The sequence below is a fragment of the Glycine max genome, chromosome 15 (assembly GCF_000004515.6).
Source record: "Glycine max cultivar Williams 82 chromosome 15, Glycine_max_v4.0, whole genome shotgun sequence".
Classification (NCBI taxonomy): domain Eukaryota; kingdom Viridiplantae; phylum Streptophyta; class Magnoliopsida; order Fabales; family Fabaceae; genus Glycine; species Glycine max.
Genome location: NC_038251.2, coordinates 17014880 through 17031354, shown reverse-complemented (window position 1 = coordinate 17031354; position 16475 = coordinate 17014880). Strand labels below are relative to the sequence as shown.

The 16475-nt window shown below is 33.9% G+C and overlaps 1 long non-coding RNA gene across 2 annotated transcripts; it reads right to left on the bottom strand.

Annotated features, from left to right (window-relative positions):
• Positions 1-7191: 7191 nt before the first annotated feature.
• LOC102664285 (uncharacterized) lies at positions 7192-16151 on the bottom strand. Of its 2 annotated transcripts, none has more exons than XR_005888897.1 (5): positions 15443-16151; positions 14871-14936; positions 14144-14294; positions 7689-7882; positions 7192-7499 (listed from the first exon to the last, which is right to left on the bottom strand). It is a non-coding gene; the product is annotated as an uncharacterized lncRNA (long non-coding RNA). The 2 variants fall into 2 exon arrangements; XR_001385209.3 differs by having other exon boundaries at positions 14192-14294; positions 15443-16142.
• Between the last annotated feature and the right edge of the window lie 324 nt (positions 16152-16475).

Sequence of the window (16475 nt, the reverse complement as noted above, 5' to 3'; positions counted from 1 at the left end):
TACAATAGGGAACTAGTTATGTAACTCAGATCTGGTTAGTCTTACTAAAATTGAATGGGTTCTAACCGAAAAAGACCTTCTGGCTGACTCATATTCAGACCTAGAGGCTTCTATTCTTGATGAAAAAGAATTTCTCCTATTAAAGGTTATTTCTACCTTACCGGAGTTATCTTGCTTAATATGCTTTATGGTTGGAGCGGGTCGTGGAATAGACGGTGTGGCCTTATCCATAACCCACCTTTCGGGAAGAGTTACTTCATCCCATTTTATTTTTCTCGGGAGAGAAACGTTAGCCTTTGTCATATCAGTGATAAACAAAGTTGTTTCTCCTTTTTGAGGTTTTAACAGGACTCTAGATGCACAAGTATTCATGACCTTATATGGATCCTATAAATTAAGGTTGCTGGGATTGATCCTTCTTTCATGTCAAGGCCATGAAAGTGGATGTTTAAGAACAGAGAGTCAAGAATGTTTCTGTCCATCAGACTCACTGTTTTGTTTGGATAACAATTAAAATATATTGGACCTTGTCCTAGGCTGGTTTCGACTGTTCCAATTAGGGAGTCTTCAAATTTATTATGCCTAATATCTCTTAGACACATTAAAACTGCTGCATCTATGCCCATGTCAATTAAGGGCTTGATGGCTACTTGTACACAACTGATGTGTAGATATTTATACTTACGGCTATGTTCATAAATTGAATTTTTTGAAAGTAAATGAAATTCTTCCCCTGTATCTTGTCCTAGAGGAATATTGCTTTTTACTGTTTTGATTATGTAATCAAAGTTGTGTTTGTCCTTAATTGTTTCAGGAACGTATAGTTGATCCTGAGGGATTTCTGGAATGTTCTAGTCATCCATGTTTTGATTGATATCTTCGAATCGGACTTCCTCATCAAAGAGATTGTGTTTGGGGGCGACCTCTTGGGTTTGGTTATCTTGATCACTTAATAAATTGGAATTTCTTGAAGAAGATGATGAAGAAGAATTTGGTCGAAAAGAGATACGGAAAAAAGAGCGCAATAGTCTAGACATGATTATAACATTCTCTAATATCTTTGCCTTCATTTGGTTCCATAGAAATATTTCCATAAGGCTATATGTTACAGAACTTCTTGGATCTGAACAAATGAAAAAGATTTTTTTTTACGGACAATATAGTTTGAACACTACTCCTATAGCCACAGTATATTATGTCTCAATATTTTATTTGAACAATACACCTTAGTCTTACTGTCCTTTCTCAACCACGGGACTTACTGCTACAGTATCATTCAACTAAAATATCAGACTGTTGTGCTTCCAGAAAATACTGTTCAAACATATATTGTTTAAATTAAAATTATTGTACATGGTTCAGATCCATAAGTTCAGTTAGCATATGTCCCTTACGGACACTATTCCTACTTCCCCATCAGGCTCTGATATCAGAGGTCAGCAGAATATCAAAGAAAGAGAGATCTTTGTAATTAAAGGTGGTCAACCAAATTCTTCGAATAAAATTAATAAATACTCATACGAATACCATAAATAAAAAAAGTCAAAATATATAGCCAGTGATTAGATATAAATTCAACTTTTAGCCACAGCCTTTTATGAATTAGATGGTGGAAACAATGAATCAAATTATTGCTAAAAAATTATTCTTTGATATATATATATATATATATTATATATATATATATATATATATATATATATATATATATATATATATATATATAATTTGATTAAATAAAAAAGAAACAGTGCTTAAGAGTGCACATAAAGATTGGATTAGTGGATTGTGATTGGCCCATTTTGTTGTATGCAATATAAAAAGACATGTCTCGTTATCATTAGGGTTGGGGATTATTGAGTATACTTATCTATTATATTATGTATATAAAAAGAAGATTTTATTTTATTGGGTGATGTCAAGTGATATTTCATATTTATTTTCTCCATAATTTAATTTATGCAGATTTTTAATAGAATCTTAAATTAATTATAGTACGTAAGAACATTATAAATTTTATAAAAAAAAAGCCTTACAAATGCAAATTTTATATATTTTTTAATTTTATAAAATATGTATAAGAACTGTAGAAATTGATATGATATGTTTTTTTTTATCAAAATAAAAATGTCAAAATATCTTATTATAGGTATATTTTAAAATATAGTAATTATCGTTAAAAGTAAATTTTACGTGAACACAACTAATAAAAATTCATTTCAAGTGATTTTTAATTTGCATAGGTAAAATTTAAGTCAATCATACAAGTATATTTTATTATTATGAAACATACACATGTATAATTTTAATTGATTGTCCAAAAAAATAATTTTAATCAATATTAATTTATTCTATATATTTACTCAATATTATATATTATAATTTTAAAAGTTTTAAATTCATCACATGTGTGTATATAAAATGTATTTAAATATTTACTTACATATATACCATGTGTAAGTAATTTGAATTAAATTAAGTTTTGTCTATTTTCAACCCAATTCAATTAAACTTAGATGGATTAAATTGAATTGAGTTAGTTACCGGGTTGGGTCATTAAAAAAATATTCCCTCTTCAAGTGGAAAAAAATTCTTCAAACTCAAAAATTAGTAAAGATTTTATTTTTTACATAATAGTAAAGATATTTTAAAAACTAATATTTATAAAATATTATACTATTCATATGATAAACTGGAAAAAAAAACATAAAAATATACTAACAATATCCATCATAAAATAATGTTATTAAATTGAAATAAATAGAAAAAGATAAATTTCAAAATAATATATTATTTTAAGATAAACAATGTATTACTTTAAGAATGAGGTGTGCTTAGTTTAAATTTTCCATATTGATAATTTAATTGGTTATGAATTGGGTTGGGTCTTGTTTGGATCCAAACTTCAAGTATGTTACACAATCTAATTTTAATGGAGTTCATTAAATTAAAACATACTCAATGACCCAATCCAACTCATAAAAATTTAATTGGATTGAATTGAATTGAACATGTTGGTAGATTGGGTTCGAACATGCCTATCTACTAACATACATTTATTAAAATTGAAACAAAATAAAATATATTAAAATTCAAATAATATAAAAAAAATACTCCTATAAATAATAAAATATGAATTTAATACCCATGTAAGGCATGATGATGAACTAAGCTTGTATACAATAATATACAATATAAAAGTCTCACAGACTTGTTAATATCGAAGGCAATTGTCTCACAAGTAGGAGTTGGCTTTAGTTTTTAGACAAAATATCATCCGAATCAAACATAAAATAAAAATATGGTCCAAATTGGTTCGGTTTAAATATAATACTATATCTAAACCAAATCATTTTTTTGTGGTTTGATTCGATTCGGCTTGATGATTTTTTATTCTTTTAATCTACTATCATAATTTAAAATCAATTAACTAAACTTACATAAATATTATGCTACATTATTTTAAAAATGACGGTTTGATTGATTATATTTTTTAAGAATTTATTAAAACCTAAATCAATAATAATAAATATGTGTTTAAAATATTTAAGGTAATTATATATATATATATATATATATATATATATATATATATATATATATATATATATATATATATATATATATATATATATAACATAACAATTTTTGGTCTACATAAATATTATGAAATAAATTATATTTAATGTAATAATATTATTTAAGATAATTTATATTTATCCAGTATTTTTTGTTACATTAATAATTAATAATAATATTTAGTATAATATAATAATTTATTATTATGAATATCATTATAATGCATAAATACTACAAATTATTAAATAATAAAATATAAAGTAATGATAATAAATATAAATCATGAACATATATTCTATTATTATTATTATTATTATTATTATTATTATTATTATTATTATTTTATTATTATTATTATTAATTATTAATTTGAAACGTTCAAATCAAAGAAACCTTGCTCATAATTTTATTGATTATGTATTAAAATATATATTAGTATTATTCATTAATAGGAATGACAATATATACTTATAGTTTTAGTTTTGGATGTTTTAATCATAAAAAATTAACTGGTAAAAATTACTACTATAAATTAGTTTGAATATGTTCAATATTCAAATCATAAAAATCATACAAAAATAATTAATTTGAATTCAATCCTTTTTTTAGGCAATCTGTAATTATTATGCATGGTTTTTTTTATTTTGATAGAGATGAGTAAAATAATTAAAATGAATATTCAAATTGGTTTCATCTAATGAAGAATAATAAAATAATTAAAATAAATATTTGAATTGATTGCATTTAATAAAAAAGAATAAAGCAAATAAAAATAAAATTGATTGCATTTAATTGAGAAAAACAAATATCAAACTGGCACGTGATATCATTCCATAAAATAAAACCTTTTTTGATAGTAGATATAGTATATTAGTACATCCTTTTTATCATAAGAATCAAATAAAAATATATATATATTAAGTAAATATATAGATACTAACAAATAATTTATTTTTAAAAGTCAATGCATTTATTTTATTAAGGAGGAAATTAAAAGTAAATAGATATAAAATGAATTATTTTATTCGATCAGAATTTAATATGAAATTAGTTATTTTTTTATTTTTCACCTTTTATTGTATTTTTTTATGACTTAATTAAGTTTTTGATATCTAGAAAATAAGTCGTTTTTAAATTACTACGTAAGATTCATTTTTTTCCAACTAAGTACCCGACAAATTTTTGTTTCAACGTAACACCTGTCATTAGTCCTCTTCCATTAAGAGATGACGTGACAAACAGAATGTTACACCATCAAGCCTGATCGCTGACACCTCGGTGTCATGCCATCACCTTCTTCTCCTTCTCCAACAGAAATCACCTCCATTGTGCCACCATTGCCAACCGCGTCGTCAACTGCTAGCAATGCGTCGTCAAACCCCTTCTTCTTCTCTTTCTTCCCCTTCTCCAATAGAAGACAACCTACCCCACGCCACCAACAGAAAACAACTCACCTCACCTTTTCTTTTCCCTATTAGCTCTGAACCCAAACCGGTTCTTTAAATGCAAATAATCCACCCTCTCCTTGCAAGAATGCTTCCTCGGCATCCCATCCACGTGTCAGGCCTCACTTTGTCCAACACCGTCGTTTTCTCCAACAATGACAACCTAATCGAAGATGACGTCGTTTTCTCCACCAACATCCGAACCCTCCTCTTCCTATTGTTTTCTGTTGGAGAAGGGGAAGAGGGAAAGGAGAATGGGTTGGACAACACAGTGGTGGCACAATGGTGGTGGTGGTTTCTATTGAAAAAGGGGAAGAAATAAGAGAAAGTGGAGAAGGAAAAGGAAAAGAAGGTGATGACATGACACTGAGGTGTCAATGATAAGGCTTTTGTCACGTCATCACTTGACAGAAAGAGATTAACGACAAGTACTACGTTGAAACAATTTTTTTTTTCAGGCACTTGGTTGAAAAAAATGAATGTTAGGTAGCAATATGAAAACAATATATTTTTCAGGCATGAAAAACTTAGTTAAGCCTTTTTTATTTTGTACATTTCAACATGATTAATATAATGAGTGAATTATATTTTATACTCAATTTTGTAGATCTTATATATTAAAGACGGGGAAAAAAGGGACAAGATGTACTATACTTTCCCCATCAAAAGGGCACCTAAGAAAATGATTTTATCACTTTCATTTTTCTTCCTTTTCATGATGATTTTTTAACTTTCTATTCGTCATTAACATTATTGTATAAATAGATTAAGTAATTAATTAATCTAATATTCTACACACCTTAATAATTTATAAGATAATAACTTGATTTGGGTAGAAGATCTAAGATCAAAATGATAGTATGTGTTAAGTTCAAAGACCAAAATATTTAAGTTCAAGGACTAAAATAACAACAAATAGGTAAGTTTAAAGACCAAATTAAAAAATCAACTTTTGAAATGTGACAACTATTAGTTATGACATAGACACAACTATTATAGTTAACAGATGAGACTTGACTGTAGAAAAAATTTGTCGCACTTTTTCACATTCAGGAATAAAATTTTAATTTTTTATCTTTTAAGAACCTAATTATCAGTGTCCAACAAATTTAGGTATTTCCAAGTATAATTTATATATATATTTGGCACGGAACAATACTTATGATATAGTGCTTATGATATAGTTGGCACGGAACAATACTTCTCATAGTAGGAAGTTAAACCATATGATTCATTATTTTATGAAAACTATTCTTTTTCGTTAGGCCAATCCCATAAGTACAATACTAGTTTTTCCTCATAATCTTCTAAGTTCGTCTCCAAGGACTTAGTAATTGGACTTTTCAAATTCAAGTTCAAGTCCGAGAAGAAAAAACTGTGATATTTATCAAAAAGAAAAACTAAGTTAAATATGTTTTTAAGTCTTAGAATGTATTCATACGTCTAGAGCATTGCAACAATTCACTACTACACAAAAATGCTTTTAAAAACAATTATGTTACCCTTTTCACAACAGTTTTAAACTATCTTTGAAACTGATGTCTTTGAACCGTCTTAGAATCTTCGATTCTACATTGGTTTTCATAGAAATTATCTTGAAATGTCTTTTATTTTAAAAATGTAAAAAATTTGAGGATTTGAAGATGGTTTCTCAAAAAATCATTTTAGAAAGTCACTTTCTAAGATGGTTTGAAAACCGTCTTAAAATGTTGTGTTTCAAAGACGGTAGAAAGGATGTTTTTTTTTTAAAAATATGTTCCACAGAGATGCACTTGCCCACTGTAAAAGGGCGGACAAAAATGCTAGAGGAAAAAATAGTAAATGAAAAAGATAGCAAGAGCAGTGTTGGTGCCTCTAAAGGCGCAAGAGAATTTAAACTTTAGAGAGGACTAAAGGCAAAATACATTGATGCTTATTGTAGCTGTTTTTGGCACTATGCAGACAGAAAAATGGTTGAGACCTAGGAAGATCTTGGCAATTAATGATCAGACCAGAGAGATATAAACTATTTCCCCAAAATAATCTAGAATTGCTCAGACAAATAAAATGCTATGGGAGGATAGATGTTTATCCAATTCCAGAGTTAGTTTAGACCAGAGGATTGTTTCAGGCATCATGGGTGAAAATTTTCTCAATGGACACACCTAGGAATTCTAAGAACAGTTAGTTAAAGAAAAAGTATTAGTATCAAATACAATGATTCAATCCTAATTATACACACATCCCATCCTATATTGGTCATAAGATTTCTCCTAATTGATTTTGCCATATATACATGATAAACTACTAAAAATATCTAAGATATTCTAACAGAAATATATGTACACAAGCATAAAAGATAAGATAAATATGAACTCACATTTGTTCTTTACAAGAAAACAGAAATTTCTTGTAAATGCACATGACTATTTTGGTTGAAATGAAATTCTCATTTTGTAGCTCCTTGTAACACCTTGGCTCAAGGGCTTGCACAATCTGATCAATTATATAACTTTAGTGAGCATGGCAACATCCTTCAGGCATTTAGAATTGGAACTTTTCTTAAAATAATCACTATAGTTTATATTCTAGTTACTCAAAATGATATGAAAATCATTATTTAAAGAAATCAAAGAAGGATATAGATGAAAAAGAAAGGATACAAAAATAACTTTCCTTATTTACCCGAAAGGTCTTTTTTTTTTATTCTAATTTGATGGTTCAGACAGAAGAGCTTCTTGACTTTTGCCTCATGAGCTTCTTTTACTTGTGCTATGGGAAACGTTTCATACACAAGTATCTTCATCTTCCCAGCTTCACATGGTTTTCGAATCTAGTTAAACCCTCTAAGTCAGTCCTCATGTATGTCCATGAGTATTCTGTATCATAAGAAAAGAAGGAAATTTGGCTTCACATTCTTTTAAAAACTTTCATAGGGCATTTGCCAGCATGGGTTAAAACAAGAAGCAAGTAAACATGATAGAGCTCACAGTATAACAAACAGAATATCAGTGAACTTCGATAACAGAGTAGTAGTTTTATTTATCAAAAGGGAATAATTCCCAAATCTCTATTACATCTAGTGAGAAAAGGTAACCAGACTCACAGACTCCTCACTCAGAGAATTATCTCCTTTAATAACAGAATTCCCTCCTCCTTTTTTCCTATTCTCTCTCTCCTCCCCTCTTATATGATACCACTCTAACAGATTTTGTCCTGATCCCTTGCCACGTCACATAACTAACTCTCACCCCTTGATTCTATCTTTTTTCTCCTAGTGTAAACTTTCCATATAGTGTCCTTATGTCCCTCCCTAGCTATTTAAAAATTCACCCTTGTGCACTAGCTCCCTATCATTACTTCCCCCTGAAAAGACAGCCTTGTCCTCAAGGCGAAGTATGGGAAACTGACTTCTCAGTAATGACTCATTCTCCCAAGTAGTATCTTCAGTTGCCCTGCCTTTCCACTTGACCAACCACTGTTTGATAGGATGTTCTCCTTCAAACATTTCCCTTGAAGCTAGTAACTCTTCTGGTTCCACATTTTCTTCCAATTCCAGCTCCAACCCTACAGGCAACTCTAATTCAACAGAATAATTCCCCACTGCTTTCTTCAATTGTGATACATGAAAAACCGGGTGCACCATATCTCCTTCTGGCAATTTCAACTTATACGAAACAGCCCCAACTCTCTCGAATATTGGAAAAGGCCCAAAGAACCTAGGAGCCAATTTTGGATTAATTCTTCTAGCCACAGATACCTGCATTTCTGGTTAGCATATTTTCTCATTAATTCTTGAGCGTGACTCAAATGATGTTTAAGCTGACGTAGTGCCTCATCCCTATCCATCAATTCAGCTTCCATTGCTTCAACCCTTGTTTCCCCTTGTAAAACACGAACCAATGAAGGAGGTTTCCTTCCATACACAGCTTCAAACAGTGTCATTCCAGTGGAGACATGAAAAGTAGTATTGTACCACAATTCTGCCCACGGTATCCAATATGTCCAATTTTTTGGTTGTTCAGAGGCAAAACATCGCAGATATGATTCTAAGCATCTATTAACTACTTCTGTTTGCCCATCCGTCTCTAGATGATATGAAGAACTCATTTTCAAAACTGTTCCCTGCAATTTAAACAACTCCTTCCAAAATAAAGTGACAAAAAATGGATCTCGATCACTTACAATTGATTGTGGTATCCCATGCAAGCGCACTATCTCCTTGGTAAACACCTCTGCTACCTTGTTAGTGGTATAAGGATGTTTTAAAAGTATGAAGTGAGCATACTTGGATAATCTATCCACCACCACAAACACTGCCTCGAAACCCTTAGACTTAGGAAGCCCTGTTACAAAATCTAAAGAGATATCCTCCCAAATTCGAGCTGGGATTGGAAGAGGATGAAGTAACCCAGCTGGTGATGATGCTTAGTATTTTTGCCTTTGACAAACGTCACAACTCCTTACAAATTCCTGGATGGCAGACTTCATTCCAACCCAATACACGCTTCCAGCCATTCTTCTGTAGGTTCGTAGAAAACCAGAAAAACCTCCCATAGGAGAGGCATGAAATTCCTTATCAATATAGGGATACAGGCAGATTTGGCGGACAATACCAATCTGTCTTTATAGAACAGGATACCATGCATCATACTGAATCCTAGCTGTGAGCCTGGATCCTTCTGCAACCCTGAGATCACTTGTTTTAACAAAGGATCTTGCAAAACTTCTTGTTGAACCTGCTGCTCTTGCATCCAAACTGGAAATGAAGTGATGTTCTGTAGCTCTCCCTCTTCATATATCCGAGACAGTGAATCAGCAGCTTTGTTGTCTGGTCCTAGTTTGTAAATAATTTCAAATTAGTAACATAGGAGTTTGGCTAACCAATTCTGTTGATCAACTGTAGTTATCCTTCATTGTAACAAATGTCTCACTTTTTGGGTCTGAATATACCATGAATTTCCTACCCAACAAATATGGTCGCCAGTGCTGTACGGCCAACACTAATGCCATCAATTCTTTCTCATATGCTGACTTAAGTTACTTTCAGACAGAGCCTTACTGAAATATGCTATGGGCCTCTTGTTTTGCATCAACACAACTCCTACTCCTCTTCCTGACGCATCACATTCAATTTCAAAGGGTTGAGTGAAGTCTGGAAGTGTCAACACGGGAGCTTAGGTCATCACTGTCTTTAGCTTTTCAAAAGCCTGTAGTGCCTCAGTTTCCCAATGAAATCCCTCTTTCTTTGTTAACTCTGTCAGAGGTTTAGCTATCATTCCATATCCTACAATAAACTTTCTACAATATCCCGTCAATCCCAGAAAGCCCCTTACCCCTTTGACATTGCGAGGTATAGGCCAATTTATGACACTCCTTACTTTTTCCGGATCCACAGCTACCCCCTGACCTGAAATTACATGACCCAAATACTCCACCTGCCTTTCACCAAAACTGCATTTCTTTTTGTTTACTACTAATTGATTGTCTTGAAGGACTTTCAAAACTTGTTTCAAATGCTCCATATGTTCCTGCCATCCACTGCTGAACACGAGTATATCATCAAAAAAACCAGTACTATCTTTCTTAACAGCGGTTTGAGCACTTGATTCATGGTAGCTTGGAATGTAGCTGGAGCATTGATCAATCGAAATGGCATCACCAAGAACTCGTAATGTCCTTCATGTGTTCGAAATGCAATTTTATGCACATTCTCCTACTCTATTCTAATTTGATGATATCCTGATTTTAGATCCAACTTCGAGAAGTATACAGCTCCATGTAACTCATCCAAGAGTTCCTCTACCACTGGAATCGGATATTTGTCAGGTACAGTAACCTTATTCAACTCTCTGTAATTCACACACATTCGCCATGATGCATCTTTCTTTTTAACTAAGATGACGGGACTAGAAAAGGCACTAGAACTATGCCTAATAATTCCTAATTCCATCATGTGCTGCACTTGCCTCTCGATCTCCTCTTTGTGGTGATAAGGATACCTATAAGGACGCACACTCACCGGTTCTGCTTCCTTGGTTAAAACAATGGAATGCATTGTTTCCCTTTTAGGAAGAAGACCTGTGATTTCTTGGAATACTTCCGGAAATTGCTGCAACACCTACTCCAATTCCCTGTGTTGCCACTGGTCCAGATCACTCTCGTTTACCCCTTCCCTTTCAGACTCATCTTCCCACAGCAAACCATACAAAGATGACCTCTGATGTCCTGTCTTCCGCGTCTTCTTATCCCATTCGCTTCTACATTCCACCCCCTGTATCTCCCGTATCTCTCCTTGCCAAGTAAAGCTCCACTTCAGTTCGTCCCAATCGATAGTCACTTTCCCAAAACTCTGCATCCAGGAGGCTCCCAAGATGAAATCCAGGTCTCCTAATTCCAAAACATACGCGTCCCCCACTGTTGGAAAGTTTCCCAACACCAGCTCCAAATTCCAGCACTTTCCCTTAGTAGTGACTCAGTGGCCATCTCCTAATCTTACTCCTATGCATCTATTCTGTTCCACCTTCAACCCTAAGGCATGAGCGACCTGAGGGGTGATAAAATTGTGACTCGCTCCACTGCCTGCCAACACCTGGACCCCCACCCCTTTAATTTCCCTTCCAGACGCATCGTTGTGGGTTGTTTCACCGATTTCATTCCTTTAGTCAGCCCAAACACCCCCATAACATTACAATCTAGAGTCGCTTCTTCTTCATCATCCCTCACCTCTATTGCTATGACCTCTCCCTTCGTATCAATGACTTCGTCATCGCCCAGTATCACCAAACGAAACTGTTTCTCTGCACATTGATGTAGAGGGTGATACTGTTCCCCACAACGGAAGCACAGACCACAGGCTTTTCGATCTATTAATTCTGAATAAGGTAGATGCTTAACTCCCTTGTTTCGAGAAGTATTTGTTCGGCTACCCTCCTCTCTTCCTGGTCGCAGAGTTTGTACCCACGCTCGTGTGCACGTCGGTAAAACTGGATTTACGTGTTCGGTCCCCAAAAGGAGCGCTACTCACTGGTCCAGAACCTGGGGTACCTTTAAATGGGCCTGGACTAACCTGAGATCCACTATTGCTTTTCACACCAACGTTATAACTCGACCCGACACCTCCTTTTCCTCCCATTCCCAAATCCAACTCGCGGCCTCCTCTCCACAACTCTGCCTCCACGTCACGAGTTATCCTCATCGCCTAGACTCAATTTTCTGGGTTGAAAGTCCTCACTCTCAGTCAGATTTCTGGCCTGAGACCTCCCATGAAATATCCGAGATATTGCTCCTCTAGAAGACGCCCCAACTGAGATGACACAAACTCAAATTCAGTGACATACTCATCCACATCCCCTGCTTGTTGTAAATCCTTTAACTCTTCAAATGGATTTCCACTCTTTCTACCCCGGTATCTTTCAATCAAAGCTCTCTTCAGCTTACTCCAAGTGAGTTCATCTTCAGTCTCACGCAACAAATTGAACCAGTGAATGGTAGCCCCTTCCATACTGAGCTTCGCCAACCTCACTTTTATCTCCTCAGATGAACCATGTACTTCAAAATATGTCTCGGTGGGTAATCCACCCCACAGGATCCTTCCCATCAAATGGTGGAAGTTCAACCTTCTTCGCCGCCATTTTGTATTCCGACATGGACTCCTCACTAAGCAATGGCGACTGATGTTCATTGCCGCGGCAGTCGCACAGCTTGGCAAACTTAGTCATCAGAGCGCGACGAAACTCGTCCATGGTTTGCGTCAACGAGTTCTCCAAGGTCAACATTCTCGCCTCCAACACATCTAGCCTCTCTGTCATTTTTGGTAGCATAGAATCCCCTTTAAGTCACGTGAATCGCGTCCCGTTCGTGGTCCGACAGGTAGGACCAATGATAGAGCTCACAATATAACAAATAGAATATCAATGAATTTAGATAATGCATAGTAGTTTTATTTATCAAAAGGGAATAATTCCCAAATCTCTATTACATCTAGTGAGAAAAGGTAACCAGACTCACAGACTCCTCACTCAGAGAATTATCTCCTTTACTAACTGAATTCCCTCCTCCTTTTTCCTATTCTCTCTCCCCTCCCCTCTTATATGATACCACTCTAACAGATTTGTCCTGATCCCCTGCCACGTCACATAACTAACTCTCACTCCTTGATTCTATCTTTTTCTCCTAGTGTAAACTTTCCATATAGTGTCCTTATGTCCCTCCTTGCTATTTAAAAATTCACCCTTGTGCACTAGCTCCCTATCAAAACACCACCCTTGGTGGAGTAACTTATGAAGGAACCAATGTACAAAATTATAATTATGATCAACAGGGAATGCCATGCACAAAAGTAATTAGAAAGAAAGATTGAGTGAGCAACTGTTAAATCATCAAATAAATATGTTTTTAACTTTTTCTACAAGGAAGCTGGGCATGCCACACAGGATTTGATTTCAACATATATTCAATCTTGCTCCATTTAATTAACAAGCAGCAAGAAAGCTTGATATCAATCTCACATGCCACAATTGACTATCTTCTCATAGATCCCTATTTTTGCCAAAAAAAATGCGAAGATATCATTTATGAATATCTGATATCTGGAAACACCTAAAGCTAAAAGGTTTCACAAAGACTTAATCTGGTTATCCCATATACATTATAATTCAGATGCATCTTTAAGTTGAATGATACACAGTTGGAGTAATTCAGATGCATCTTTAAGGCTTAGGTGGGTTATGTCTATTAGTTATCGATCTTGTTTCTTTGCAGAAAGTTTAATTCTAAGACATGTAATTGTAAAACACTGAAGATTATTGCAGCTTGCATAGTATAGGCTTTTGCCTAAACCGGAACACTAGAATCAGAGTATGAAGAAATTACAGCATAACCCATTTTCACAATTTTTCTAATTCTTTAATTGTTAGGTTCAGCTCCAAATTTTATCAATGCTTTAGAAATTTAGAGTTCTACTTCAAAACTTTTCCTCCAAGGTGAGATAGGGGGCATGAGAAAATTTCCTGTGACACATTCTTAATATTAAACACAAGCATTATGTCAATCAGTAGAACCCATTATTTCTAAGTGTTACAATACTTGTATCAATGTCAAACAGAAGATAGAATTTACATAGTAATTAAGTGACATACTTGAAGGTGTCAAAGAATAATAACGTGTGATCGTCTGGAAGTTTCTACCTATTCCATGAGAGAATCGCTATAGAAGCTGATTTTTCAATAAAACAACTGTAGCTGCTGGAAGCCCAATAGTCAGTCCATATCTATCAAATGATGCCTCACCCTTCAATGAAATAGAAAAAATAGAAGATTGAAGCAAAGATGTTTTTAAAGAAAAACATCTAAAAGGTCATTCTGGCAATGAACTGAGTACATCTGCAAGTGTGATAAAGATGAAAAAGTTGATAAACTTTCATATCTACCTGAAGTGTCATGTAGTGTCCACCCCGTTTTAGAAAATATGTTGCATTAAAAAATATGTTTTCAATGTATATATTTTATTCTTCATAGATGCTTTGTTAGGTGAAATTATCTAGGAAAAATATGTGCATACTATTTTGATTTTAGAACCACTTTTCTGCCATTTAAGCATGTACAAATAGAGTTAAAAGTTGCATAAAAAAATGGTGTGGGCATATTGGTTTAGTAAAATCTAATGCAGTTAATATTTAAACAATAATTGGCTCATGTCCTGCTATAACAATTCGCTAGAATAATGACTTTAAACCAACTATTCCAAAAGCTGAAGTCTGAAGATGTTTGGTATTATTTTATATTGTATCCCTATTAGGATCCTTCTAGTGCAACTTGCTTTGATGGTATCTAAAACCTTCTAGTATAAGCATTGAAAAATAAGAACCTGCAGAGTCTTTGAGCTGCATTGTATGTACACAGCAGCACCATTTGCCTTCTTCAGCTCTTCTCCCTGCCCAACATTAACATTAAAGTGTATTTGGAAAAAAAAAAAAATCTATAACACCAACAAGAAAATGGTTTTTGTTAGAACATAGAATGCAAGTGACTTCAAGCTAGACACGCTTTACTACATTTGCCCACTCCCAAAAGCTTTCAGCTTTTTCTTATATTCATTTCTACCTTTTATTTTTATGTTCCACAGCTTAATAATTCTGTCATTGATTTATTATAGATACATACAAATGAATCAAATTTCCTGATTAAATACTACTAGTCTTCCTGTGTTCATCAAACTCACCCAGTAATAGACTAACAGCAACAGAGAACTATAAGTGATTCTTCTGCAGAAACATCATCGCATTTGGAGGGGTAAATTCAAGACAAAAAAGTAGTTAAATATTTTTTTTCTTCTATAGGATACAATATATACAAGGTAGAATGCATAAACTATCATACAATTGAGAACTGAAAAGGACAATTTAAACACAAACAAAATAAAGCATAGAAGCAATCTACCTTCGTTTTAAGAATGGGTGTTCGAACCATAGAAGCAACACCCATTCTTCTCAAACAAAAATAAAGCATAGAAGCAAATGGAAAACATGGTCCTCATCCTTCGTCTCCACCACTCCGCAACACCAGAACACCCATTCTTCTCAAGCAACTCCTTATAGAACAAACCCCTGTCCCTCACCAAATCCTTCTCCGCAACGCAAAGAAGCAATCTTTCACAAGCTACCTTCCCTAGCTTCGGATCCTTACTTGGGTTAACAATCGGGACACAAACCGCCACAAATCGTGCATCTTCTTCGCTTGTTCAGGTCGGTTTGCTTCACACCCAAACGATTCCTCTCCCCAGAAAAAGGGATGCACCAAAACAACCCCTTCAAGCTATAGGAGAATAAAAAGGGAAAAACAAATTAAATTGAATGAGACGCGCACCAGATGGAGCAACACGAATATGCCCTCACAACCCCCACGACGACAACAATGACTTCAATGGTGAGAGAGCGACGGTGCAGGAGACACTACGACGGTGGCGGCGCTGACAGAGGCGGAGTGACACGTACAGACGGAGTCAGAGGGCGTAAAGAGATCGATGGAGGCGGAGTGAGAGAGGGCTAAGGCGCAAGTAATAAAAAGAAAAAAAAAAAAACAAAACAAAATTTACTTCCTTCAAAAATGGTTTTGAATAACTTATGAGACAGTTTTTCTAAAAATCGTCATCTGCTGTTTTAATGACCTTCTTGCGAAAATCATTATTGAAATATTTATTATATTTACAAAAATGTCACTATTTTGAAAATGACAATAATTTTTTAAAAAAATTACCCTTGAACTTAGGTCGTAAAAATTATTATTTTTTTACTAGTGATTACATATGAACTTGTTTGATCCTTCTAAAACAATGAGTCTACCAGGCAATTTTTATGGACTTGTGGTTGCTATCACTACATTTCTGATTGCCAATCCAAAAGATGTAGAGGGAGCTCTTACCCGTTGCCCTGCCTCATATGTGTGCTACAAAGTAACAATGATTGTTCAGTCA